This window comes from Sturnira hondurensis, unplaced genomic scaffold (genome assembly GCF_014824575.4).
Source record: "Sturnira hondurensis isolate 20B ecotype Veracruz unplaced genomic scaffold, ASM1482457v3 Scaffold0001509, whole genome shotgun sequence".
In the NCBI taxonomy this organism is placed as follows: domain Eukaryota; kingdom Metazoa; phylum Chordata; class Mammalia; order Chiroptera; family Phyllostomidae; genus Sturnira; species Sturnira hondurensis.
The window spans coordinates 5008724-5035349 of NW_028074140.1; the positions used below are offsets into that span (position 1 = coordinate 5008724).

General features: G+C 40.9%; 1 pseudogene; it reads right to left on the bottom strand.

Annotated features, from left to right (window-relative positions):
- The window catches only part of LOC118975321 (ER lumen protein-retaining receptor 3-like), a 102609-nt pseudogene extending 97667 nt beyond the window's left edge, over window positions 1-4942 (bottom strand).
- Between the last annotated feature and the right edge of the window lie 21684 nt (window positions 4943-26626).

A 26626-nucleotide genomic window follows, 5' to 3' on the forward strand; every position in this document is an offset into this window, starting at 1 on the left:
TCAGGATGAAACCCTAAATGTTACAAGAAAAAGAAATGTTTAAAATCACAGGTAGTTGGCATTTTCGACCTTTCATTTCAAAAGGTAAGCAATGCACTCACCTCTAACTCATCATAAGACGGCACAGCAACACTTGCTTTTAATATCCTCTCTACCTCAGTGATTTCTAATTTAGAGAAAATGACTCCTTTACTGACAGCTTGGTAATCTTTCCCACGGGAACAAGAGAAAAAAGTCTCCTGTTCATGACACTAACGAGCATTATATAATAATAAGCAGGTCCTTTAAATGGTGAAGTAAATAGATCTTTATTAACTTACCTTTGAGACAGCATGGATGGACCTGGAGAGCATTATGCTAATTGAAATAAGCCAGGCAGAGGAAGACAAGTACCATATGATTTCACTTACACGCGGAATCTAATGAACAAAACAAACTAACAAACAAAAAGAAACAGACTCCTAAATACAGAGAACTGACTGCTGGCTCTCAGAGGGGAGGAGGGCTGGGGGGCTGGGTGAAAAGGTGAAGGGATTACGGGGGTGGGGGGGGGGGAAACTCATAGATCCAGGCAACAGGATGGTGATTACTAGAGGGAAAGGGGGTGGGAAGCGGCAGAAGAGGGTATAAGGAGGGCACGTGATGTTAGAAGGAGACTTGACTTGGGGTGGCGAACACCCAATACAGTATATAGATAATATAGAGTCGTACACCTGAAACTATATCATTTTTTTAATCAATGTGACCCCAATAAATTCAATGAAAATGTTTTAAAACTTTCAGGAAAAAAGATTTTGTGTATCTATATCACAAACTTCAAGAATAACCTTTTAACAAAATGCCTAAATAAATCATAATAGGTTTCTCGCCTTTTACTGAGCAAAATATCAAGAGCTTCTGCAAGGGCAGAGGTGAAGTAACTCCTTTATTTTCTAATGATAAAGTTAATTGTGCGAAACCTAATTCTACTGGGTTGGAAAAAGATTTCTTTTTTAAACTAGCACTTGGCCCTCACACCAATTTTTTTCAAATATTCTAATTCTTCAAGTGAAGCTTACTGTCATCTTCGGCTATAGTTTTAACTAATTCACCATTGCAAGCAAAACACTATATACCCCATTTAAAATGACTAAGAACAAGTAACTCCCTGGTCTTTACTGGGGCTGCTCAGGTAATAGTTTCAAATACCCATTAATAGTAAATAGTCCTTATTATCCCTTTCATCGGATTGAACTAACCAAGTGGCACCATTCGGTAGGTAATTATAAAACAACCTACATTATAGAAGAATTAACAGCAATTGAATCACCCGGAGAGCTGCCATAGTTTTTCTAAAATCCTACATACACGTGTGAATTTTAACGTATCGTTTTAATTACACAATTCTTCCTAGTGAGTCCCTCTCATTACCTAGGCAATGTATGTGTGTTTCTTTTGCCTTGATTACAAAGTCAAACCATTTTAGCTGAAATTAAAAATCTGTGTATTTATAGAGAAAACAGAAGGCTGTGTTTTGATAAGGACTCGGAGGAGGAGGGCGAAACGTAGCCCTGTAAGAAAGGGAGGCTGCCCGGTCTTCAGATCAGACACCAGCTAACGAAACCCTAAGAGGGTTTGTTACATGAGCCAGTGGGCTGAGGCGACCTTTAACATGCAGGAAACTGGAGTTAATTAAACCGTTACCGGGATCCTATCTGTCATCCTAGCCGAGTGCTTCGTCCCAGGTCCATTTACATTTTAGAATTGAAAAAATGTTCTCAGGATTGTTGATAAACCATGTTTACTGTCTCTATTGATTTGCTACTTTTGCATAACCTTTATGTTTTAATTATCTTATAGTGTTTCTTGAAGGCTCTTCTGCAGCAGAGTCTATCCAAGTAGACTCTACTGGTAATTACTAAACACTACATGTGCACCTTTTAATGGAATAATCTGCTTCAAAGTTATTAGGTGACTACAGGAGTAAAACGATTAAGGAAGAAAATAATGTTATATTACTGAAAGGCTATTTCCAAACTGCAACTGTGCTTGTGTAGAGGAGACACGACTCGGATTATTGGTCAGCCTTATTCAGTGAAATGCCTAAGGGGGGATTATTTTATACACAGTATGTCAGAAAAAGCATACAACAAGGGATTATCAATTGGATAATTAAGATACAAATTTAACACCTGGTGAGCTTGCATTCTGTGAAAACTCTGGGGCCAGAACTTTTTCTACTATATTTTTATCAAATGGAATTCATAGATGAATATTGCACAATGCATGCTTATTTTTCATTTTACCTAACATTTATTGAGTGTTTACAATGTACCAGGCACTGCACTAAGAGCTAATGAGTTGGACCGTCTCACGATCACGGAGTTGTGTTGGCCCAGTTATCAGGTGGAGAGGCAGAGGCTCAGACAGGTCCAGTAATTTGCCTCAGGTCACGTGGCCTGCATGTGGACTTCCAGCTTCGGGTATCTGATAACACTGGGCTGTACCCGATGAGGTGCATTTCAATAATGAGTTCTGAATATCACTCAGAGGATATTCAGATATTCCTAATCAGAGGAAGGATTAAGCCATGTTCTGCTTTTACATGTTCATTTCATAGTACTGGCCCAAAGCTTTTAATTTGAAGATCCGATTCTGACAACTGTTTCTAAAATTCAAAATAGCTCCAACTCAATTATAATATTAAAGAACATTTATGTGCACATATTCTATGTCAAGGCAAACGCCTTGACATAGAATTATGAATGGATGTTTGTCAGGAGATTTAACAAGGAAAACAGATGAAGAATCTGTCTGTTCTTCTAAAACAGACAAACAACAGCAGCAGCATAAGTTGGAGGAGTTGGAGCCCCTAAGGTTCTGGTCCCATATAGGGGCGGACACATGAAGCTCAATAAGTCATATGAGCTGCTCTTTCACCCTCTCTCCCATCTGAGAGTTTTCTTAGGCTCCGCCGAGAAAGAAATGCCAATCAGCCACAAAATGGGCAATAAAGAGCTTTATTGGGATTTGCGCACCCGGGTGAGATTCCACGGTCTGCAGGATGAGGCCATGGAAGTCACGTCAGAGCAGGGAATGTAGTGGGGTTTTATTTTCGTTGGCTCCCCGTGAGAGCTGGGGATCGGTGCCCTCTGAACAAAGAAGCAGTACAGCATTGGTGGTCTCTNATCAGGAGATTTAACAAGGAAAACAGATGAAGAATCTGTCTGTTCTTCTAAAACAGACAAACAACAGCAGCAGCATAAGTTGGAGGAGTTGGAGCCCCTAAGGTTCTGGTCCCATATAGGGGCGGACACATGAAGCTCAATAAGTCATATGAGCTGCTCTTTCACCCTCTCTCCCATCTGAGAGTTTTCTTAGGCTCCGCCGAGAAAGAAATGCCAATCAGCCACAAAATGGGAAATAAAGAGCTTTATTGGGGTTTGCGCACCCGGGTGAGATTCCACGGTCTGCAGGATGAGGCCATGGAAGTCACGTCCGAGCAGGGAATGTAGTGGGGTTTTATTTTCGTTGGCTCCCCGTGAGAGCTGGGGATCGGTGCCCTCTGAACAAAGAAGCAGTACAGCATTGGTGGTCTCTTCCTCAGACTCAGGTTACTGTGAGGATGTCCGTCTTGGCAAAGTCCAGCCGGAGCTTCCTCCTATCCCCACCCACCCTAACACCATCCATCCGTCTGTCCATCCCTCCCTCCCTCCGTCCCTCCATCTATCCCATGTTCAGTAGGCGAAGAAGAGCATAGGACTTCTGAACATGGACTCTGAAGCCAGGCTGCTCAGATTCAAATGCTCTGACCCCTACTAACAACATCACCTTGCACAAATTAGCCACTCTGGGCTTAGTTTCTCCATCTGTAAAATGGAGGTAGTATATTGAGAAGAGTTAATGGTGAAGTTTAAATGAATTACTATAGGTAAAGTACTCACAAGAGGGACTCTCTTAGGCTCATACATCGAAAGCACAGTACGTATCGCTATACTTCCGTAACTAGTAGAAGTGGAACAGTATCCTGGGCTATGCTAGGCCCTTAGATATAGTCGTATAACATTACCTAATTAGTGATTGGCTGAAAGACAGACAACAACAGCGTGATGTAGTCCTTGATCCCTGCCGTCAGGTCCTTTCTCTAATTTTCCCAAGACATAGTCAGGCCCCTGGGGGAGCATGGCTGAAATAAGAATTCTAAAACAAGCAGTCCAGTTCCCAGGGCCCTCAGAGTCACTCTGGACCTGAGATTCCAGTGTCCCCAGGCTGCCAGCACCATGGCAGCACCCAGCCTTGTGGCCACGCTCGGGCCATCTGCACAGGCCCTTTTGAAGTAACGCTGGGCTTCAGCTAGAAACTTCTGCAAGACCTGCACATCTTCCCAGGAAAACACTTCCCTCTCTTGCCATGCTTATAGACTGTAGGTACATAAACAGGGACCACGTACCTGGCCCTCAATAGTTGCTTGCTTAAAAAGAAAAATGATACATATTTTTAAAAAAATTAATAGTTGTCATTAGTAGCAAGAAGAAAATAGTCTACATGTACTCACAAATGCAGAGGAAACTAACAGGAATGTAGGGAGAAAACAAAATGTTTTTCTCAGCTGTCTCATTTTAGGTTCTCTGGCTGTGGCCCTACAAATTAGATTAACAGAAGACGGTAACAAGAGAACATCAAAAAGTTTCTTAGCATGTGCATCTCTCAAACACCTGGGAGGGAGCACCCAGTGATGAGTAACTCAAAGGGGTGACTAAAACTTGGGCTTATATAGCATCTTACCAAATAATAATATAGTTTAAAGAACTGACAATACAAAGGAAACAGACTTTGAGCTTCTAAGGGCAGCAGGTGGTGTTAAGGAAACCCCTGTTGGACGAGGGCTTTGGCAAAGTTGGCTACCTACCAGATCCGACAGGTACTGTCTCTGAGGTGGTAAGGGCCTAGCACTGTCTCCCATGACTAACTTCTGTTCTTCCTGGTACAGAGGGGAGGGGGACACCTTTACACACATTTTTTAAGTAATAAGGGAGGACATAAGGCTGTCCTTATATGGGCCTCTTCACAATTGTCTTCAGTTCTGAATATTCCTTATTCAAAGTGGCATAATCTTCAGTAGGTGCTTTCTGCTTCATCTTCCCAAAGCAATCCATTCTCTCTCTCCCTTGCTGCAACAACCATGATCCAGGATGTACAGCAGAAAGGGGGGACCACAGTGCTTCAGTGCCAGCTCGGCAACCCGTGGGTTCAGCGAGGCACTTTTGTAGCGGCCCCCTTCCCCTTAGACATTCGGAGAGAAGAACGTCTAAGACTGTCAGAGTTCCCTCTCTCCCTGGCCTACCTGTGGCCCTAAGTCCTTCTTGGAATGCAATGCCCACTTTCATCCCCTACCTGCAGGACATAGGCCATCCCACCCGACTCTTTCCTCTTTGTTTAATACCTTACCGGCCATAGTAGGGCTCAATGTTGTCTGGGGGTACCTGTTTTATGTGTGTGATGGGTTTCACAGGATGATTCGGGTGGCTGATGGAAACATTTTTTCTATCTTGCATTTTAATAGTTGTGTACTTACCGATTTTAATATACTTAGAAACACATCAGCATATCAAAACTATAATTTTATAGATATTTTTGCTCAGAGTAGGCCCAAGAAAACAAAAATAAAGTTGTACAATGAAAACTAGAATTAACTTATATGGGTGTGTATGAAAACAGTACACAGACGGAAGTCATGTACCCAGTCCTACCCTGACTATATGGTGGACTCAAGTTATGGCTAAGATTAAGGGTATTCTTCTTCCTAGTTTATAATTGAAGAAATTAAGAAAAGGAAGAAGTGACTTGTAGCAATGCCCATATGTAAACACTAAATATTAACTATTTCATTAAAGACTTTAATGAACTCTGTAAATAGATGGCTACCATTTTATTGATTTGTTATTTTCTTATATTCTGTTGTCACTTTTGAAGGGGAATTATTTGTTGCAATATTGGAAAACCTCCATCAGCCCACCAAGTGGGTTGGTCACACAGGTCTGACAGGACTCTGCCATCCCTGAGCTGAGGGACCACCTGGCAGGACCCAGCAGGAAAATGTCCTGTGAAACAAACATGAGGACGCTGGAGGATTTTCCTCAATGTTTTACTTGTAAGGCTTGTCCTGTGCCCACGCTTACACTTAATTAAAATCTATTGTTTCCTTTGGGGTCAGAGAGAATGATAACCTCAGTGGACGGGGAAATCTGTATTTGCAATAAATTTGTAAATTTTACTAGTGACTTATTTTTTACTATATTTTACATATTTGGGGGAGTCATGCAAAGGAGATGCTAAATCTCTAGTAGTTGTTGTAGGGACAAAGATTAAAGTCATCATCGTTTTCTTTCAGTTAATTCTTTAAAAGCAGTGTTAAAAGGCTGTAAGTAGGGGGGGTGTTCTCCTTAGATTACTATAACTGTTTTGAATTAGGACTGAATAAGGAAACAACAGTCAGAGCTGGGCTTTTAGCTATTTACTTGCTTTGTAACTATTATGTTGAAAACTGGCCCCAGGTCCCTGCTTCTCAACTTGGATGTGGCCCACAGGCAGTCAGCCAGGCACCACTGCAGGGTAAGTGTGGTACCTCTTCCCGAGGCTCAAATTAGCTTTAGTAAGTCATTTTAAATCATTTGTGAATCAAAACAAACATACTGGAGTTGAAAATAAATTACTCAAAAACGTTTTAAGAAAATCACTAGATCCTGAAAGAAATATTGAGCTTTTAACAGATCTTTTTAAGCTAAATCCCTCCCATTTCCCCAGAGGGGTATACTCACTCTTTTCTTCAACCCTTCCTTTCCGTGAAGAATGCTGAGAGTCCTTCACCGTTTCTGGTGCTTCCAACCACCCCCATGTATACATCTCTTCCAGCTCCTTGCACTTGGCCTTAAACTGGAGTCCACAAAGATATCCTCAGCATCTACAAGGATCTATATTTAAGAAATCCCTCCCTGGAACTTTCTCTCCACTCCATAATAAAACTCAGATACCATTTTACATCTCATTGCCTTTCATGAAATTGCAGACTTCTCCAGTTAAGGGGATTTTTGTTTCCATGGGCAAGAGAGAGGACCCGCTGCTTCATGCACGCACCCTTGCCCAAACGGCCTGTTTGCCGGCCCATCGCCTCCTAGACTCCGGAACATGATTCTGTAGGAAAGCTGTCTGGCAGCAGGCTGGAATTTAGAATTCTGTACTGCTTTACCTAGATAAATGCAAGCTACTTTACTATGAAACTCTCCCTTCTGCCCGCCCATCTCTCACTCCTTGGGCTGAAGTACTATCCTGAATGAATTTGACTAACTCTGGCTGGTGCCTTCAGCACGACTCGTGAGGCATAGTATCTATTAAATATTCACATTCTGCTCCTGGGGTGATCATTTCTATTCCAGATCAGAGCTGTTCTGATGCATTTAAACATCAATATTTCTTAGCTTACTTCATCATGTGTCCGTTCAGGTAGGGGATCATATAGCCAGTCTGTGTATGTCCCAAGGCGCCCCATGCTCTGCCAAGAAGGATGCTTTCTTAGATGTGAGGAAACTGAGATACAGTCCTTTTGTTATTTTTAACTGCAGACATGAATTAGATGCTTGGCACACATGAATGGTTTTTAAGTCATCTCTTTGTAATGTAATCTGTTACAGTGTCTTCATCACCATGCCAACTGGAAGGACTTCCCTGTTCCCTTTGACAGGAAAGTGGAAAAACAAGGGCTAAAAAGAAACCATATTTATTTACATCTTGTTTCCATAGCGGTGGGGAGCAGGAAATGCTTTGAGTATATTACCTAGCAAGTTGTGAATGCAAAGATGTCAGGCCTTGCTATATATTTGTCTGCTCTGGTGGAAAAGCGATTACACGGAATGCTGTCCCGTTTGCTGTCTTAGCCCAAGCTCAAAGGAAGTGCCCCACACAGCTGTGTCCATATTCGATATGGCTGGAAAATGCTGCCTGGGGCTTGGTTACTGGTCAGCCCTCCTCTGGTAAACCTACCCAGGGCAGGATTTAACTCACTCCTCTCCCAGGGTTTTTGTCTTTTTGTTTATGCTGTTATCACTCTTGCTTTTCCTTTTGGTTTCTTTAAAACATATTTTCTCTCATTCTCTCCTTCCTGAGATCTGCTATCATCAGGCTGTCTCAAGGTCAGTCTCCTTCCCCTAATAGTAGCCCTCCCTCTGGCCACACCGAAAGTGTTACTGCTGTTCCTTACCTCTCAACAGCAGCTGATGGAATGGCCTGCTTCAGGGTTCAGGTTGGAGAGCTAGAGGTGTGATTCTCAGCACCATAACTGGGAATGCTGGAGAGCCCGCTTTGCAAGCCTGCTTTTTTCCTCTACACCCTCCCCTGCTCCCCAAGCTTGCTTTTTTCCTCAACACCCTCCCCTGCTCCCCAGAAGAGTGCAACACTCTCTCTGTTGCACTTAACACTGCCAGTGTTAAGAATTCAAATGCATTCCCTGCTGTCTCGGAAAGTGCAGGACACAGAAGGATGAGACCCTCCTAACATTTATGCATCACCTTCGGTTTCCCCAACCTTGAAAGGCATGGCATATTCTAACAAAGAGGATCTCTGAGCAGCACAGGGCTAGGATGGCTTTTTACATGCCAATCATAGAACACACCAGATAAAATTTACTTGGAGCATTTGTGTCTGTAAGTTCCGAAAAACTGGAGAAATTAAGAAGGTCCTCCCCCCATTCCTTTCAGAAAGCATGTGAAAGCATTCGTTTCCTACTAAATGGATTTAGTCTAACTGCCTAATTCATTATGCTAAAACCATGAAGCAATTTCCTGTTCAAAGCCCAGCTCACAGGCTCTCTGTTGTCAAGTATTTGAATTTCAGATTAGAAATGTGTTCATTTGGATAGCTTGAAAGGAAGGCTTTGTTGTCAGCCTGGCTTCATGTTCTGCCAGGAACCAAATCCCTCCTCTTCAGCAGTCACCAACAACACACCGGGTGCAGCTCTAGACTCAGTGTCTTGAAACAAACACCAACACCTCTGGCCTCTGTGGTCAAAGCCATGATTAGAGGTTTACCCTGTAATAATACAATTCTCTTAGCTGACCATTTCTGACAGATAGACACAAACATTTAGGGTCTCCAATCTGTCTACCCTTTTGATATCACCATCATAATTTTTTTAAAGCAGTATTTCTGTCAGAATATCCTCTGGAGTAGCTTAGCTCTCTCAATAACTGAGCCATTTGTTACCGAGCAGTGAAATGAACTGGCAGCTGCATTTTCATCAGCCTTTGACTTGTCACTTGTCACTTCACTTATGCTGTGTAGAACTATCCCATCCACTTGCCACTACATGTGACATTTTTCCATTATTGATCTTGGAAAAATATACACAGCTGCTCCGAAAGTCAGAGGTCATACTTTTGAGCTAAAGAAATGAAGCTCAGAAAAAAACCCTGCTACAAGGAAAATCAAAGCATACACTTAATTGGCTAATAATCATGGAGATTCCGATAATGAGTAGGAGTTCAAGGAGCCATTTCTTGCACAAAATTTTGCATTTCTGAAGCTGCACGATTCTACAACATTGTCACATTTTGGTACTGTGATTCTACTGCAACCATCTATCTAGTTATTAATCAATCAGTATTTATCGAGGATTCTTTTATCCAGTTATCAGTGTAGTCCTCATCTTTGATGTTACCATCAAAGATGGGTTGTCACTCACATTAATAACTGATATTTGTTTGGTGCTTTACAGTTTCCACAGTCCTTTCATCAATATGACCTCACTTGTTTGGTTCTATCAGATGAATTTAAGACTTGCTAAATTGAGACATGACATCAGTTTCAGGCATACAACAATGACTTAATATTTGTACATACTGTGAAATGACTACCATGATGCCTAGTAAACACACATAACCAGCCACAGGTACAAATCATTTTTTTGTGATGAGAACTTGTATGATCTTCTCTAATACAAGCAGCTTCTCTTAGCAGCTTTCAACTATACCGCACAGTATTATTAAATATAGGTAACATGCTGTACATTATGTTCCCATGACTTATTTGTTTCACAATGGAAGTTTGTACTTTTTGACCCACTTTGGGCATTTCCCCAAACCCTTACTCATCCAACCTTCCCATGCCCCTGTGTCTGGCTACCACCAGTCTGGGCTCTGTACCTATAAGCTCAGTTTGGGGGGATGGGGTCATTTTTGTTTGGGTTTGGTTTTTTAGATTCCACATGTAAATGCCATTACATATTATTTGTCTTTCTCTGTATGACTTATTTTACTTAGCATGATGCCCTCAAGGTCCATCCATGTGGCAAATATCAAGATTTTCTTTATTATCGCTGGGTATTATTTCATTTAACATGCATGTGTGTGTCACATTTTTCTTTATTTTCCTTATCCATTTATTCATCAATGGACACTTAGGTTCCTTCCACATCTTTGAACATAAATAATGCTGCCGTGAACATGTGTGTTGCGTAGATCTTTTCAAATTAATATTCTAACTTTTCTTCAGATATACAAAAGTGGAGGTTTTAGATCATACTGTAGTACTATTTTTAATATCCTCACCAAAACATACTACTTCTTGTCTTTTGGATGATAGCTATTTAACTGCATTTCATTGTTATGCTATAACAGTTGTCCCAAAGCTTTTTCCTTATTCCCCCTCCACCCTGCACCCCTCACCCTCCAGCATTCACCCTTCTTAGTTCATGTCTATGGGGGTACATACAAGTTCTATGGCTTCTCTATTTCTTATACTCTTCTTAACCTCCCTCTGTCTATTTTATGCCTACCAATTCTGCTTCTTATTCTCTGTACCTTTTACCCCCATTATCCCACTCCCTGCTCTAAACCTCCATGTGATCTCCATTTCTGTGATTCTATTCCTGTTCTAGTTGTTTGCTTAGTTTTTGTTTTTAGGTTCAGTTGTTGATAGTTGTGAGTTTGTCATTTTACTGTTCATATTTTTTATCTTCTTTTTCTTAGGTAAGTGCCTTCAACATTTCATATGATAAGGGCTTGGTGATAATGAACTCCTTTAACCTGACCTTATTTGGGAAGCAGTTTATCTGCCCTTCCATTCTAAATGATAGCTTTGCTGGATAGAGCAATCTTGAATGTAGATCCTTGCCTTTCATGACTTCAAATACTTCTTTCCAGCCCCTTCTTGCCTACAAGCTTCCTTTTGCAAAATCAGCTGATTGTCTTGTGGAAACTCCTTTGTAGGTAACTGCCTCCTTTTCTCTTACTGCTTTTAATATTATCTCTTTATCATTAATCTTGGCTAATGTAATTATGATGTGCCTTGGTGTGTGCTTCCTGAGGTCCAACTTCTTTGGGACTCTCTGAGCTTCCTAAACTTCCTGAAAGTCTATTTCCTTTGCCAGATTAGGGAAGTTCTCCTTCATAATTTTTTCAAATAAGTTTTCAATTTTTGTTCTTCTCTTCTCCTTCTGGCATCCCTATGATTTGGATGTTGGAATGCTTAAAATTGTCCCTGAGGTTCCTAAGCCTCTCCTCATTTTTTTGAATTCTTGTTTCTCTATTCTTTTTTGGTTGGATGTTTCTTTCTTCCTTCTGGTCCACACTGTTGATCTGAGTCTTAGTTTTCTTTCTCATCACTATTGATTCCCTGTACATTTTCCTTTATTTCACTTAGTGTAGCCTTTATTTTTTCATCTGTGACCAAATTCAACCAATTCTGTGAGCATCCTGATCACCAGTATTTTGAACTGTGCATCTGATAGGTTGGCTATCTCTTAGTCACTTAGTTGTACTATTTCTGGAGCTTTGATCTTTCTTTTGGGCCATTTTTTTCTGTCTTGACGCACCTATTATGTAGTGAGGGGCAGAGCCTTAGATGTTCACCAGGGTGGGGCAACCCTTGACATTGGGTTGTGACAGTATGTGGGGGAGGGGTCAGAGAGGGAACAAAGGCACTTGCTCCACTTCCTGCCAGATTTCAGTTACTTCTGCCACTTCCCCCAAGCAAACTGGGCCCCTGTGGTGCTGGTTCCCGGGTGTGTGGGTTTGTGTGCATTCTAGCACCCTGTGGGTCTCCCCAGAGAACTCTCCTGTGAGGCTGGGAGTCTCTCCCTGAGCCTCAGTCCCCGTAGGTGTTTTCAATTGGTGTTTTGAGACCTTGAGACCTTGGTGTTTTCATCTTGAGACTTTGTCCATTTGTAGAACTTTGAGGTACTCCACTATCCCTAAGGAGAGTTTACTCATCAGTAAAGTATGCCGTCTTTCAGTTAATTTTCTCTCACAGCTTTTCTATGAGACTCTGATTTAAACATGGGGGAGATCAGTGAAGGCATTTAGGTAAGTTACATCCAAGTCAAAAACAGTGTATACTCGGAAAGTGAAATCCGAGGCACAGAAAAGAGGAATGGAGGCTTAGAGACCAGTAGACTAGGGTAATACCGATGTTACAGCATACTCTGAAGGTGGGTGGGGAAGGGGGGAGCTCAGATCAGAACTACAAGCAGCAGGCTTGGCCCTGAGCATAATCTACAGCTTACTTTGATCTCTGTAAGTGTGTAAAAAAGGAAAGTTGATGCTGATGGGCATGTGATCTGAGCATGACACTGAACATTCCTCTCCAGGTGCACACCCTACTAGATGACAAAATATGCATCCCAAATGGAAAGATCAGGGGCTCTGTCTTCCTCACATTATGCGCAAGCTCCTACCTAGCACAAAAGCTAACACATTAATGCTAGTCAATAGAAACTCTTTAAGTGTGGAGAGATGTCTCTGGAAGAGAGAATAGTAAGGGATGTGAGGCACTAAGGTTAGGTTTAGACTAGGCACTAGTCTTAGGCACTAAGGTTAGACTCATTTAAGAGATATTCAAATACATTCAAAACCTATTCACAGGGTAGCATACCACTTACTCCCCAAGACCTTATTTGTTATCCAACAATCTTATACACTCACAAAGAATCATGAAATGAACAAATGTTTTTGCTTTAAGTATTTTCTGAGGCTAACACATTAAATATTAATACACCTTGACAACAAGAGGAGATTAATACTGATATAAGTCTAATATTTAGTTTCTACAGGGAGAGTTGCCAGGTGCCCATCATATTACAGCACACAGGACAGCGGTTGAGGATCAGTTGCCTTCTGAAACCCCTGAACTGCTGAATGCAAGGCCACATGGGCAGCAGTCACCTGGCAGGGTCTGACCCCCTCTTACTGGCTACAGTGTTCTCTTAGAGAAATTGCAGAACACTCTGGAGCTGCAAAAATGATTTCATGTTATTAGGGTGTTTTGTTTCCATATGAAAAATGCATTCACATTAAGAAAAGATTATGACTAAGAAGATAATGCAGATTATTAAATTTTCAAATTAGCAATGTAAATTATTTATCATAAATTAATATAAGACACCAGGGTCTCCTGTATAGCAGAATAGGTGCTGCCTTTTTCATACTCTGGTTACTGCTGAGTTCCTCTCCATGGGAATTTCATCCATACCACTCACAGGATGACAATTTTATATTGTAAGAGGTCCCCTGGTAGTGGATATTAATTTATAATAGAGGGGAACAGCAGGGAGAATTTTTCTGTGTGCTCCTTGCCAGTAAAACACACCAAGTGCTCCCCTGAGGCACATGCAGTTATACATTAAAACATTGGTGATGGCACCAGAGTTATTAAGAGATATAATATACAACACAACCATATATAGTATATATTAACAGTCCACAAAAAGGGAAAAGATTGTACATCCTAAAGAAAATCTCCCAGGATAAATTGTGTCCTATACTTCCCTATGGTTTAAAAACACATAGTCTCTGAAAATATACAATTCATCCTCAGTGGGAGTCACAATTATCTGAGGTCAAATGTCCAAAATTTTTTTCTAATGAAGCATAAAACATAACATTTCTTATTTTTGTCTCTAGACCATAATAGAACTGCCAGTAACCAAGGGTTGAAATAAATGATTCCAAAGTAACAGAAAGCATTAAGTTAGATTAGTGGTTTCCATTGTTCCTTAAATGATTCCTATTCCACATGAAAAATATTTTCAACTTGACTCCTCAAAGTGAAAAATGTATAATACATCCACTTCAGGATATTAAAAACACTGATTTAGGATCTAGTTAATATAAGGTACTTTGCATTTTGATTAAGATCCAGCCATGATCCTGTATAAAACTAACATTTAAAAAAATGTATGCATTAAATTTTGAAATACTTTTATAAAATTATTTTCCAATATGAAATTATCATTCTCTATTAAGGAGCTCAAAAAGCATTAATCCCCAGGTAGGAGTGAAATGGCATATGAAAGGTCACATAATGAAATAGTGGTGGAGTCTAGAACAAACCAGGTTACTTCATGCAAGGCAAGCTAAACCTTTAGCAATAAGCTAGAATTACTGTCATGTCCAGGAAAAAAATGCCTTGTCATCATAGTTATTTTTAAATTGAGGTATATAATTGACATATAACATGATATTAGTTTTAGGGATACATAAAATTATTCAATATTTGTACCTATTGAGAAATGACACCCACAGTAAGTCTAATTGACATCTGTCACTTTATCTTGTTCCAAAATTTTTCTCTTTTGATGAGAATCTTTAAGATATTATCTATTAACAACTTTTAAATATGTAATACAGTATTATTAACTATAGCCAACTTGCTGAACATTACATCTTCATGCCTTTTTTCACATTTTTTATTGTTGTTCAAGTACAGTTGTCTCCACTTTCTCCCCTCCACTCCCTCCCACCCAGTCATTGCATGAGTTACTTTACAATGCAAGTTTGAAACTTTTGACTCCTTCACCCATTTTGCTCACCCTCAACATACCCACCCTTATCCCTGATAACTACCACAGTAGTTGTCAGAGACTAACTACTGTAAGTCTGTTCTCTGTCTTTATAAGCTCAGCTTTTATTGTTCTTGTTTAAATTCCAGGGAAAAAGTGAGATTATACAATATTTGTCTCTCTATGACTTATTTCATTTAGCACTGTGCCCTAAAAGTCCATCCATGTCTTGGCATGGATATATGTTGCCAATATATGGCAAATTTCCTTCTTTTTATGTCTGAATATTTTAGTGTGTGTGTATGATCACATAAAGAATATATAATATATAATATATAATAATATATAGATAATAATTATGTTTATATGTTGATAATTATATATAATACATGTCACATATTCTTTATCCATGGTTGTTTCCATATCTTGGCTATTGTAAATGCTACGTAGATATTTTTTCAAATTAGCGCTTTCATCAACTACTCAGGAGTGGAACTGCTAGATCACCTGTTCTGTTTTTAATTTTTCGAGGAACCTCCATGCTGTTTTCCATAGTGGCAGCACTAATTCAGAATCTCATTAATAGTGCACAAGGGTTCCATTTTCCCCACATCCTTGCCGATACTGTTTGATAATAGGCATTCTAACGTGTGTCAGGTGATAGCTCATTGTGGCTTTGGTTTGCATTTTCCTGATGATTAGTGATGCTGAGCACCTTTTTGTGGAGCTGTCAGCCCTCTGTATGTCTTCTTTGGAAAAATGTTTATTCAGACCCTCTGCTCATTTTTAATTTTTGAAATATATTTTGAAAATAACCCTTTATCAGATATTTGATTTGCCGATATTTTATTCCATGTTGAGTTACATTTTTTAACTTTTTTCCTTTGCTGTGCAGAAGCGCTTTAATTTTTGGAGTCTTTGTGTTGCCTTTGACTTTGGCATCACATCCAGAAAATCATTGCCAAGGCACCTGCATTTTCTTCTAGCAATTTTATGGTTTTAGGTCTAACATTCAGGTCTTTTATCCATTTTGAGTTAATTTTGTGCATGGCGTAAGGGAGTGATAGTTTCATGCTTTTACAGGTGGGTGTCCAGTTTTCCCAACATCATTGACTGAAGAGACTATTTTTTCAAATAATTTATTTATATTCATATCTTTTCTTCCTTTTTTTAAAGATTTTGTTTATTTTAGAGAGAGGGGAAGGGAGGGAGAAAGAGAGGGAGAGAAACATCAATGTATGGTTGCCTCTAGCCCGCCCCCTACTGGGGACTTGGCCTGCAACTCAGGCATGTGCCCTGACTAGGAATCAAACCAGCAATGCTTTGGTTCGAAGGCCTGCACTCAATCTGCTGAGCCACACCAGCCAGGTGGAGAGACTGCATTTTACCTAATGTGCATCTTGCTTTCTCTGTCATAAATGATTGACCTTAATGCACATGTTTATTTCTGGTCTCTCTATCCAGTTCCATTAATCCATGTGTCTGTTTTAGGCCAATAACATACTCAAGGACATTTTTTCATTGTTTTGTTTTTTTTTTCCCTAGGGAAAGGGGAAGTGGGGAGGGAGGGGGAAACAGACAGACAGAGGTGTGAGAGAGAAACATCAATTGGCTGCCTTCTCGTATGTACCTCAACAGGAGATTGAGCCCACAACCTGGGTATGTGCCCAGACCAGGAATTGAACCCATGACATTTTGGTCTATGGGACAACACTCCAACCCACTGAGCCACACCAGCAAGGGCAACACACTCTTTTTAATGTAGTTTAACATCAGGGAGCATGATATCTACAGTTTTGTTCTTTCTCAAGATTCCTTGGCTGTTAGAAGTGTTCTGTGGTTCCATACAAATTTTAGAACTGTTTTCTATTTCTGTGAAAAAATGTTTTTGGAATTTTAATAGGAATTGCAATGAATCTGTAGATGGCTTTGGGTAGTATGGATCTTTTAACATGTTAATTCTGACCCATGACCACACAATATCTTTCCATTTATTTGTGTCTTCAGTTTACTTCATCACTGACTTATAGTTTTCAGTGTATAGGTTTTTTATCTCCTTGGTTAAACTTATTCTTATGTATTTTTTGTTTCTATTACAATTGTAAGTGGCATTTTTTCATAATTTTTCTTTCTAATCTTTGTTGTAACTGTAGAAAAGCACAACCTATTTTGGTATGCTGATTTGGTGTCCCAAAACTTACTAAATTCACTTCTTAGTTCCAACAGGTTTCTTTTTTTTTAAAAAAAAGATTTTTATTTATCTTTAGAGGGGAAGGGAAGGAGAGAAGGAGAGAAATATTAATGTATGGTTGCCTCTCGTGAGTTCCCTGCTGGGAACTGGCCTGCAACCCGGGTATGTGCCCTGACTGGGAATCGAACTGCAATTGTGTGGTTCACAGGCCCACGCTCAATCCACTGAGCTACACCAGCCAGGGCTCTTTCTTTTCTAATTTAATTTATTTAACCCCTTTTTTTTCTTGAGTCTAACTAAAGGTTTATCAATTTTATTTATATTTTCCAAGAATCGGCTCTTAATTTTATCGATCTTTTCTGCGTCTTCTCTCTCATTCATTTCTGCTATAATCTTTATTTCCTTCTTTCTACTACCTTTTGGCCAGTTTCTTCTTTTTCTTATTTCTTGAGGTATAAAGTTAGGTTTGAGTTTCTCTTGCTTCTTTATGTAGTTATTGTTTGCTAGGAACTTCCCTCTTAGAACTATGTTAGTTATTTAAGTTTTGTTACATTTCATTTCCATTATCATTTGTATCAAGATACTTTTAAAAATTTATTGGGTTTTTTTGATCCATTGGTTTTTATAATTGATATTTAGTATAACATTATTCTGGTCTGAAAAGATACTTGATACTTTTGTCTCTCTAATTTAAGACTTATTTGTGGCCTATCATGTGGTCTATGCTGGGAAATGTTCATGTGAACTTGAGAACACGTATTGTGATACTTTTGGATGCCACGTTCTGTATATGTCTAAATCCATCTGCTCTAACGTGTCATTTATGTTCAGTGTCCCCTCGTTGGTTTTTTTGTCTGGATAATCTATTAGTGACAGTTGGGCATGGAAGTCTCCTGCTACTATTGTGTCACTATGTTTTTATCCATTTAGGCATGTTTACGTTTGCTTTACACATTTAGTTGCTCCTATGTTGAGTACATAAATAGTAACAAATGTTGTATCCTAGCTTGGATGGACCTCTTTCTTATTATGTAACAATCTTCCTGTCTCTTAGGATCTTTTGTTTTAAAGTCTTTTTTATCTGTTAAGGGTATAGCAACCTTTGTTCTAGTTTGTATTTATGTGGAATAACTCTTCCATCCCTTCACTGTCCATCTGTGTGTGATTTCACATCTGAAGCAAGTCTCTTGCTCACAGCATATCGATGGGCCTGGACCACCCAGCCACTGTGAGTGTGTTGACTGGAGAACTAAGACTATTACATGTAATTAGTAATAGGGACGTACTTACCGATGTTTTGTGCACTGTTTTCTAAATGTTTTGTAGTTCTGGCACCTTCTTCCTTGTTCTCTTCCTTTGTGGTCTGATGATTTTCTGTAGTGGTATGCTTAGACTACTTTCTCATTTTGCTTTGTGGTTACCAGAAGCTTACATAAAATAGCTTATATTTATGAATGCCCATTTTAAGTTGTAACTTACGTTTGAACACATTCTGAAGTTCTACATCTTTATCCTACTCTTTTATGTTTTTAGGTCGTATTTTACATATTTTTTATTTTGTATATCCCTTAACTAATTATTGTAGTTACAGTTTTTCACTACTTTGCCTTGTAACCATTAGACTAGCTTCATGTGGTTAATCCACCACCCTTAACATATTTTTACCTTTATCAGTTAGATTTATAATTTTTACAGCCTGTGTTATGAATTATTTCACTTTTTTACATTTAAAGAAGCCCCTTTAACATTTGTCATAGGGTTGTTTAGTGGTGAAGAACATTTTTGGCTTTTACTTGTCTGGAAAACTCTATCCATCCTTCAATTCTGAATGATATCTTTGCTGGGTAGAGTATTTTTGGTGGTTTTTTTTTCTTTAAATATATCATGCCATGCTCTTCTGTTCTGCTAATTTTCTGCTGAAAATACATGCTAATGCTCTTATGAGGGTTCCCTTATCCATGAAAGTGTATTTATCTCATTGTCTTTAGCTTTTGCATTTTAATCATAATGGGCCTTGTGTGTCCTCGGGTTTATCTTACTTGGAACTCTATGGGTTTCCTGGATGAATGTGTGTTGCCAAGGTAGGGAAGTTTTCAGCCATTATTTCTTCAAATAATTTTTCTGCTTTTTCTCACTCTCTTCTTTTCCTGACACCTACATTGCAAATGCTGTTTCACTTGATTTTTTTTATAAGCCACTTAGTCTGATTTTACACTTTTTGTTGCTCTGACTGGGTGGGTCCCACTGTCCTGTCTTCACATTCACAGGTCCTTTCTCTGCTTCATCTGGTCTACTGTTGAACTGTGTAGAGTCTTTTCAGTTCAGTTACTGGATTCTTCAGTACTTTCTTGTACTTTCTGTTGAAGTTCTCACATGTTCAGTCATTCTTTCCCCAGGTTCAGCAAACTACTTATCACCATTACCTGGGACTCTTTATCAAGTAAATTAGTCATCTCCATATCATGAATTTTTTTCTGAGGTTTTGTCTTAGTCTTTAGCTGGAACACATTTGTCTCATTGTGTATGACTCTGTGTTGGTTTCTATGCACTAGATTAAACAGCCACCTCTTCCTGTCTTGAAGGATTACATTTGTATAGGAGATGAGCCCTACTGTTCATTCTTGCCCTTGTTCTTATCTCTCAGACCTTTGTGATTGTCCAGGTAGCCAATTTGTTTTCAGTTGCTCCCAGTTATTGAGAGTTTTACACCAGCTATCAGTGTGTGAATAGGATGGTACTCAGTCAGCACCTAGCTGCTGGCCTATTGGAAGACACATCCTCAGGTTTCAGCTTTTAAAGTGTAGTAGTTCCCCCTTTATCTGTGATTTCACTTCCTCAATTACCTACAGTCAACAGCAGTTGGAAATATAAATGGAAAATTCCAGGAATAAACAATAAGTGTTAAATTGTCAGTATTCTGAATAGCGTGAGGAAATCACGCTCTGTCCTGCTCAGGATGTGAACCACCCCTTTGTCCAGCACGTCTATGCTGCATATGCCATCAGCTATTTAGCAGTCTTCTTGGTTATGACACTGACCGTCACGGTATCACAGTATTTATGTCCAAGTAACACTTATTTCTCTTGCGGTGCCTAGTTTATAAATTAAACTTTATCATAGGTATGTATGTATAATGAAAAAAACCTAGTATATATAAGATTTGGTACCATCCATGGTTTCAGGCAACCACACAGGGCCTTGGAGCACGTGTCCTACAGACACGGGGGGAGTACTGGAGGCAGCTATGTACACAGTCCTGTGGGGCCACTGGCACGGGCCCCACTGACTAGCACAGCCAGGCTATCTGGAGGTGTCCCTTGTGTGGCAGTTGCAAATATCAGGGTGCTAGACAAGTGTGCAGCTCCTTTCTGGGAGACACGGCTGAGCTGGAACAAGGTCGAGGAAGCGCCCAAAGTTGGTGTCCACCAGCCTGTGTTCTGTGTGAGCACCTCTGTTGGCTCTCGACTTATGCCAAACCTGATTCCTGCCTCTCGGGCTAACGCTGCTGGACAAATAGACCTCTTTCACAGAAAGAATGAGCTTGTATTTCATTTCTATGAAATGAAAGAATGAGCTTCTAGGCAGTGATGCGGCAGGGAGGGGTAGCTTACCAAAAACTGTGTCTCTGACCAGTTCAGTCATCTGGGACCCCAAAACAAATGCCCTCCCGGCCACTAGAGCCAGGCCATCAAAGGGCAATCCCCTGGGTGACATGTGCAAATATCAAGGGCCCAGACACGTGCAAAAGCTCCCCTCGGGGAGATGCTGGCCCTCGGGAGTGCAGCAAAGGGAGTGTCTGCTCTCTGAGGTCCCTAGAAAGTATTGCAGTCAGCCCCTAAATGTGTACCCGATTAGAAGCCTGCCCCTGATGCTTCAGCAAAGATAAGCCAATGGTAAGCCTCTTTGTATGCCATGAGGGTGGCTGCCATTTAAGAATCCTTTCTCTGACACTGTCCTGTGGGACCTGGAAAGAGAAGCACGGCTGACCCCAGAGCCATGTAACATGGGCTGTCCCCTGGCAGCAACTGCACAAGGGCTCCAGGCAAGGGTACCAGTTCCTTCTGGGAGACACCAGTGAGCTGCAGCAAGGCACAGGGGGAGAGAAAAGACTGTGCCCCTGTGGCCTATCTCCATACCTTCCTCGACACCTGTCAAACCAGAGTCTGCCCCTCAGGCCAAAGGTCTTTCTTTGAAAGGCTTCTTTCACATAAAGACTAGGAGGGTGTTCCAGTCTTTCTGTGTAGTATCCTTGGGGTGATAGCCAGCCAAAAGCTCCGATTGTTACAGCACTGTGGGACTCAGGAACACAAGTCCCACCAGTGAGCAGAGTCAGGCACCCCCTGGGAAGCAGCCACAAAACCCAGGACACCACATTCACGTACTCAGAGAGCACAGAGATAGCTCCTACTGGCTCAGGTGAGGTATGGAGCATGAAGATGGCGCCCGATAGCCTCCCTATGCCGAGGGTACCCTAGTGAGGTCTCTGGGTATGTGTTAAATTACAGGCCACCCTTCAGGTGAGTGAGCCTCTCACACAGAAAGCCTGAGCACCTCTCAATAGGCTGCTTCTGCACTGGGACCCACAGTGGGCAAGTCTGAGCATGTGAACCCTTAAGAGCTGTTTCTCACTGTGTGTCTACAGCCTGGTGTGTCTCATGAAAGCAAGTTCCGTTGTTTCTCAAAGCTAGATATTTGGGGGGCTTGTCTCTTAGGTACAAGTCTTAAAAATTGGGGTGCCCAATGTAGGGTTCAAACCCTTTGCTCATCTGAAAGAAGCTCTGGGGTTTGAGCTCCCTCCCGATTGTGCATTGCAGGGCAAGATTGTGTCTCCGCACCTCCTGCTTCAGTGTGGGGGTTTTTCCTCCCTTCCCCCCAGTGTATAGGAGATGCTCAACTGGTTTTCAGGACTTTTTTTCAGCCATAATTGTTCCATATGTGACTATAGATTCATTGTGTTCATAGAAGAAGGTAAGTTCTAGCTCTTCTTACATCGCTACGTTGAACCAGAACTTACATTTTTGAAGTAGTTATCTGGTCTTTACAAGTCTAGGCCAGCTGGAATGATAATGAGACCAAAGTTGGATAGGCCAATTATATCAACAAAAAAATCGCTACATGTAGTATTTTATTCCCTTTAAACATCTGACATTTTGGGAGCTCTTTTTAGAATACTCCTTATATGGTAGTGTTTCTTCTTGTTCAGTGTTTGTCCTGGTCAGTTTCATCTACTGTATGATTGCCAGTCTCACGTCAACAGTGTGATGTCTCCCATGTCACCAGCACCAGTCTGTATCGGTCTCCACAGCCTCCTGTCCCATTTCCCAGTAGCTTACTGCGTAGGACGCACGGTGTGTCCCACTGGCAACTAAACAGCCTACCTCAATTCACGATGTTATCACCATCCAAGCACTTTTATTTCTTATATAGTCATGTGTCAATGACAGGGAGACATTCTGACAAATGCATTGATAGTTGATTTCGTCCTTGTGTGAACATCATAGGTGTGTGTACACAGACCTAGATGGCATAGCCCACCACACACCTAGGCCACAAACCTGTACAGCCTATTACTGTGCTGAGTACTGCAGGCACTTAGATCACAATGGTAAGCATTTGTGTATCTGAATATACAAAGGTGCCACGAAAATACAGTATAAAAGATTTTTTTCATGGTGCACCCATACAGGGCACTTACCCTGAATGGAGCTCATAGGACTGGGACTCGCTCTGGGTGAGCCAGTGAGTGAATGTCAAGGCCTAGGACACGGGTGGCAAACACAAGGCCTGCGGGCCAAATCCGGCCCTCCACCTTGTTTTATCCAGCCCAGCACCTAGTTTCTACCCAGCAACAGTGCCAAGCTCTCGCTTAACAGTTAAGGAGTAGTTACATTTAATTAGTCCTAAAATTACATTCAACCCTTGAAGGCAACCTCGAGGCTGATGTGGCCCCCAGTTAAAATAGGTCTGACACCCCTGATAGGACATTGTGGGCACTGCTGTAGACTTTATAAACACAGTAGCCCAGCGTTGTCACAAACACGTGAATAATGCATTGCGCTGTGACAGCCACAACATCCCTAGGTAATAGGAATTTTTCAGCTTCATCACAGTCTTAACAGGACCACAGTAATATATGCAGTCCATCATTGACCAAAAAGTTGTTATGCAACACATGACTGTAATTAAAACTGATGATAACACCTGTCTCAGAGTGTCTCTGATGATTAGTGAGAGTCAAACTGTAGGTACTTGCTACCTGTTAGCTGCCAATATCAATAATGCTAATTATTAATTACACATCAAGCATCTTTGACACTTTCCTCTTACTAATTTTTATATGTCCCAAGTGACTCATGTCTTTTCTTTTTGCTGCCCCTGCCTTCCTTCATCTCTGCCCTGAACTGTTGTAATCGCTTCCTGACTTCCATTGCTTTTGTGGCTCTGCTCCATTGCCACCATAGCTATTGTTTTCTGAAACACTAATCTGTTTATGTGACTCCCAACCTAAAAATCTTTGTCAGCAGTAGCAACTCAGAAGTCCTTAGCTTGATATGTAATAATGTTTTAAAACTGCCCAGCTTAACCTCATTGAATACATTTCAAAATGTCCTCAACATGCTGGTCCTTTCATACCCTACTCCATTTGCATGTACCGCTCTCTCTGCTTGGTGTGGTGGTGATGTTTTCTTTTTCCTAATCCCATCCAGATCTTTGGGCGACTACACCATTCTCCCTGTTCTAGGGGACTGGCTGCTGAAGACGAATGATGTGGATGGCCTTGCTTGTCCCCTTCTTGAGTTCAGCCACGAGGAGCAACTGGAAAGATCCAAGGACAAAGAGAGAGCAAGGTCGGGGTACCCACTTCTCTCCTCTCTGACTCCGGACCATGGCCGAAGCCTGAATAATCACAGCTTCTCTCAGGGGCCCCTCATCTGCAGTGTCAAGCAGGACCCGACCTCGTCACTCCCGCCCCGTCCCCTTCAGGCCTTGGAGTGCTGCCGCCTGCTACTGCCTCCATTAAAAAGTGTCCCTAGACATCTGAGCTGACCTGCCAACGTGTATACAAGATGAATCCAAGTTGAAGGATATTTGACAAAATAACAACTCAAGGCCTCTTGCCCAATCCACCCCCTCCCCCTACCCCCTCCAAAGAAAGCCCCAGGAGCTGCTCCAGGAGACCACAGAGACAGGGCAGTTGAAGGCGATATGTGATCCTTGCAGAATTTGAATATGAACTGCGGATTAGGAAAAAGAATGTTGTGTTTTTAAGTTCACAATTTGATAATTATATCTTTATATAACAATGTTTTTGTTCTCAGGGGATATATGCCAACATATTTAGGGATAAATGGACTTGATGTTTACACATTTCAGTGGTTTAGGAAAAGTGTATGTATATATAAAAGATAAAAGTGGTACACCCATGTAGGGCATATATATGTGTGTCCATGTATAATAAATACACATATACACACATAGACACCTATCTCTATCATCCATATAGAAAGAAAATGCAAGTGTTCATAACTGGTGAGCCCTGACTGATAAGACTGTGAAACTCCACTCATCAATAAATGCTCGTTTACCAATACCTTCCTTTTAATAATAACTATTAATCAATAGAGCATACTATGTTTTAGATACTTTATACCCAATTACATTATCCTTATAACAACTCTAGGAGAAGGTTTGTCATCAGCTCCTTTGGCAAGCCCAGAGTTGCTGAGGTAAAGCCTGGGTCAGTTTGGCGCCGGGGCTTTAAGCCTGATGCCGTCTGACTGCCCTGGGCAATGTTGGATGTGCCCTCTCTACTGTGTGTCCAGAACATTTCACACAGACCTCTTCTACTGCATTTACCATGGGACACTAATTATTTTTAAAACAATGTGCCTTCCTTGGTTTTTCTTCCCTCCAACCTAATACGAAGTCTGACACATAGGAGGCATATAATAGCAAGCAACTAAATCCTTGCTTGATTTAGCTGGTTTATTAAGTTGAGGAAACAAGTATGCATTGTTTTCTCAACACTTCCCACCACAGGAAAGGAGCCCTGGAGTGGGATGATGGAAGCATTACCATCCACAATTGCTCGTCAATAGGACAGACAGCTGTCCACCACCTGTGGCTACTGAACTCTTGAAATCTGGCCTGTCCACACTGAGAAGCACTGTAAGTATAATATACACACATAAGAATTTATTATGAAATTGTATCATTAAATAATATTTTGATGTATTGGTTTAAGTACATTGAAGTTAATTTGTTTCTTTTTTAATGTGGCAACTGAATTTAAAACTATACACGTAACTCACATATTTCTTTAAGCTAGTGCTGGTCTAGGTAGATGAGCAAGTTACTAATTAAGCTGTTTGCTGACTCTGATTTTTCAACGACAAGAGCAGCGAATAATTCTTGCCTTCTTCATCCCTTTTTAAAACTAAGTGTAAGGTCTACTGGGGCAGTGTTCCTGAACTTCAATGTCCTGCCAGCAGACATCTTATTAAAATGTGGATTCTGATCCGCGGGTCTAGGACGGGCCACACTGTGAGGGGAGAGAGAGATGAAGGCATGCCAGGCTGTAATTTGATGCAGGTGTTGGCATATAAATATTTCATTAACCTAAGCAAAGTCAGTATTTTAGGAAGTCTAATTACTGTTAACCACCTCTGGTTATATCACATAGTCAGAAGCAGGTGAGTTCCCCAAACTGAAAAGATGAGTTGCCACACTATTAATAAACTGCCAACAAATGTAAACACACCTTTCTATTAAGATAATCTAAGAAAGATACTCATGCCAGTGCTCTTCTATAAACACCAACAGTCTTGTGACAGTCCCTGCTGTGGCTCAGGGGACATTATAGGAAGTCAGCTGGACCTAAGATGACCCCTGAATTCTGGTGTTAGGGAGGGATGTACTTCAAATAGAGCTGGACTGAAAAAAAAAAAAAGACTCTGCTTCTCCTATGGGCATAGAACTACATCTAAATAGTTCTGTATTTCAACATAGTTTTTTCTAACAAAAGAATCTCTTGTTTGTTTCTGGATAATAACACATGCAGGTTAACGTGGGCCAGGAACTGTGTCACAAGACAGGACAAGCAGCAAGCAAAGCTGGAGCAGTCAAAGGAACCCTCTCTAGGCTATCAAACACCAAAACACGTGTGTCAAAACACTAATATTGGCGGGTGGGAGGGGCTGGTGATGTACCCTAGGAATGAGGGATTGTCAATAGTGTTGCGTCCAAAATGTAACCATTTCCAAGAGAAAACTTGAATGATAGGGAGTATTTTTGTGAACTTAATGTTAGTGTTACCTTTCATCACACTGTGAACCTTTGGTAAGAAACAAAAGAAGCAAATTGGAGTGTGAGGCCACGTTAGTGAAGGTGCTGTGCCGGAAATTTGTCTGGCGTCCTCTCTGGTCCTAAACTATACCTTGCACTCCCTCTTTCCCCTTTTCACCTGCGAAAACATTTCCCTCAAAGAAATACCTAATGAATATATTTGCCCTAAAAAAGCAGGTAATTGCTAAATCTCAGATAGTCACTAACAGAGCAGAGCAATCAGCAGGGGAGGCAGGCCGGCCATCACCGGGCAATCATGCCTCCTCAGGCAATGTGCTGCAAGG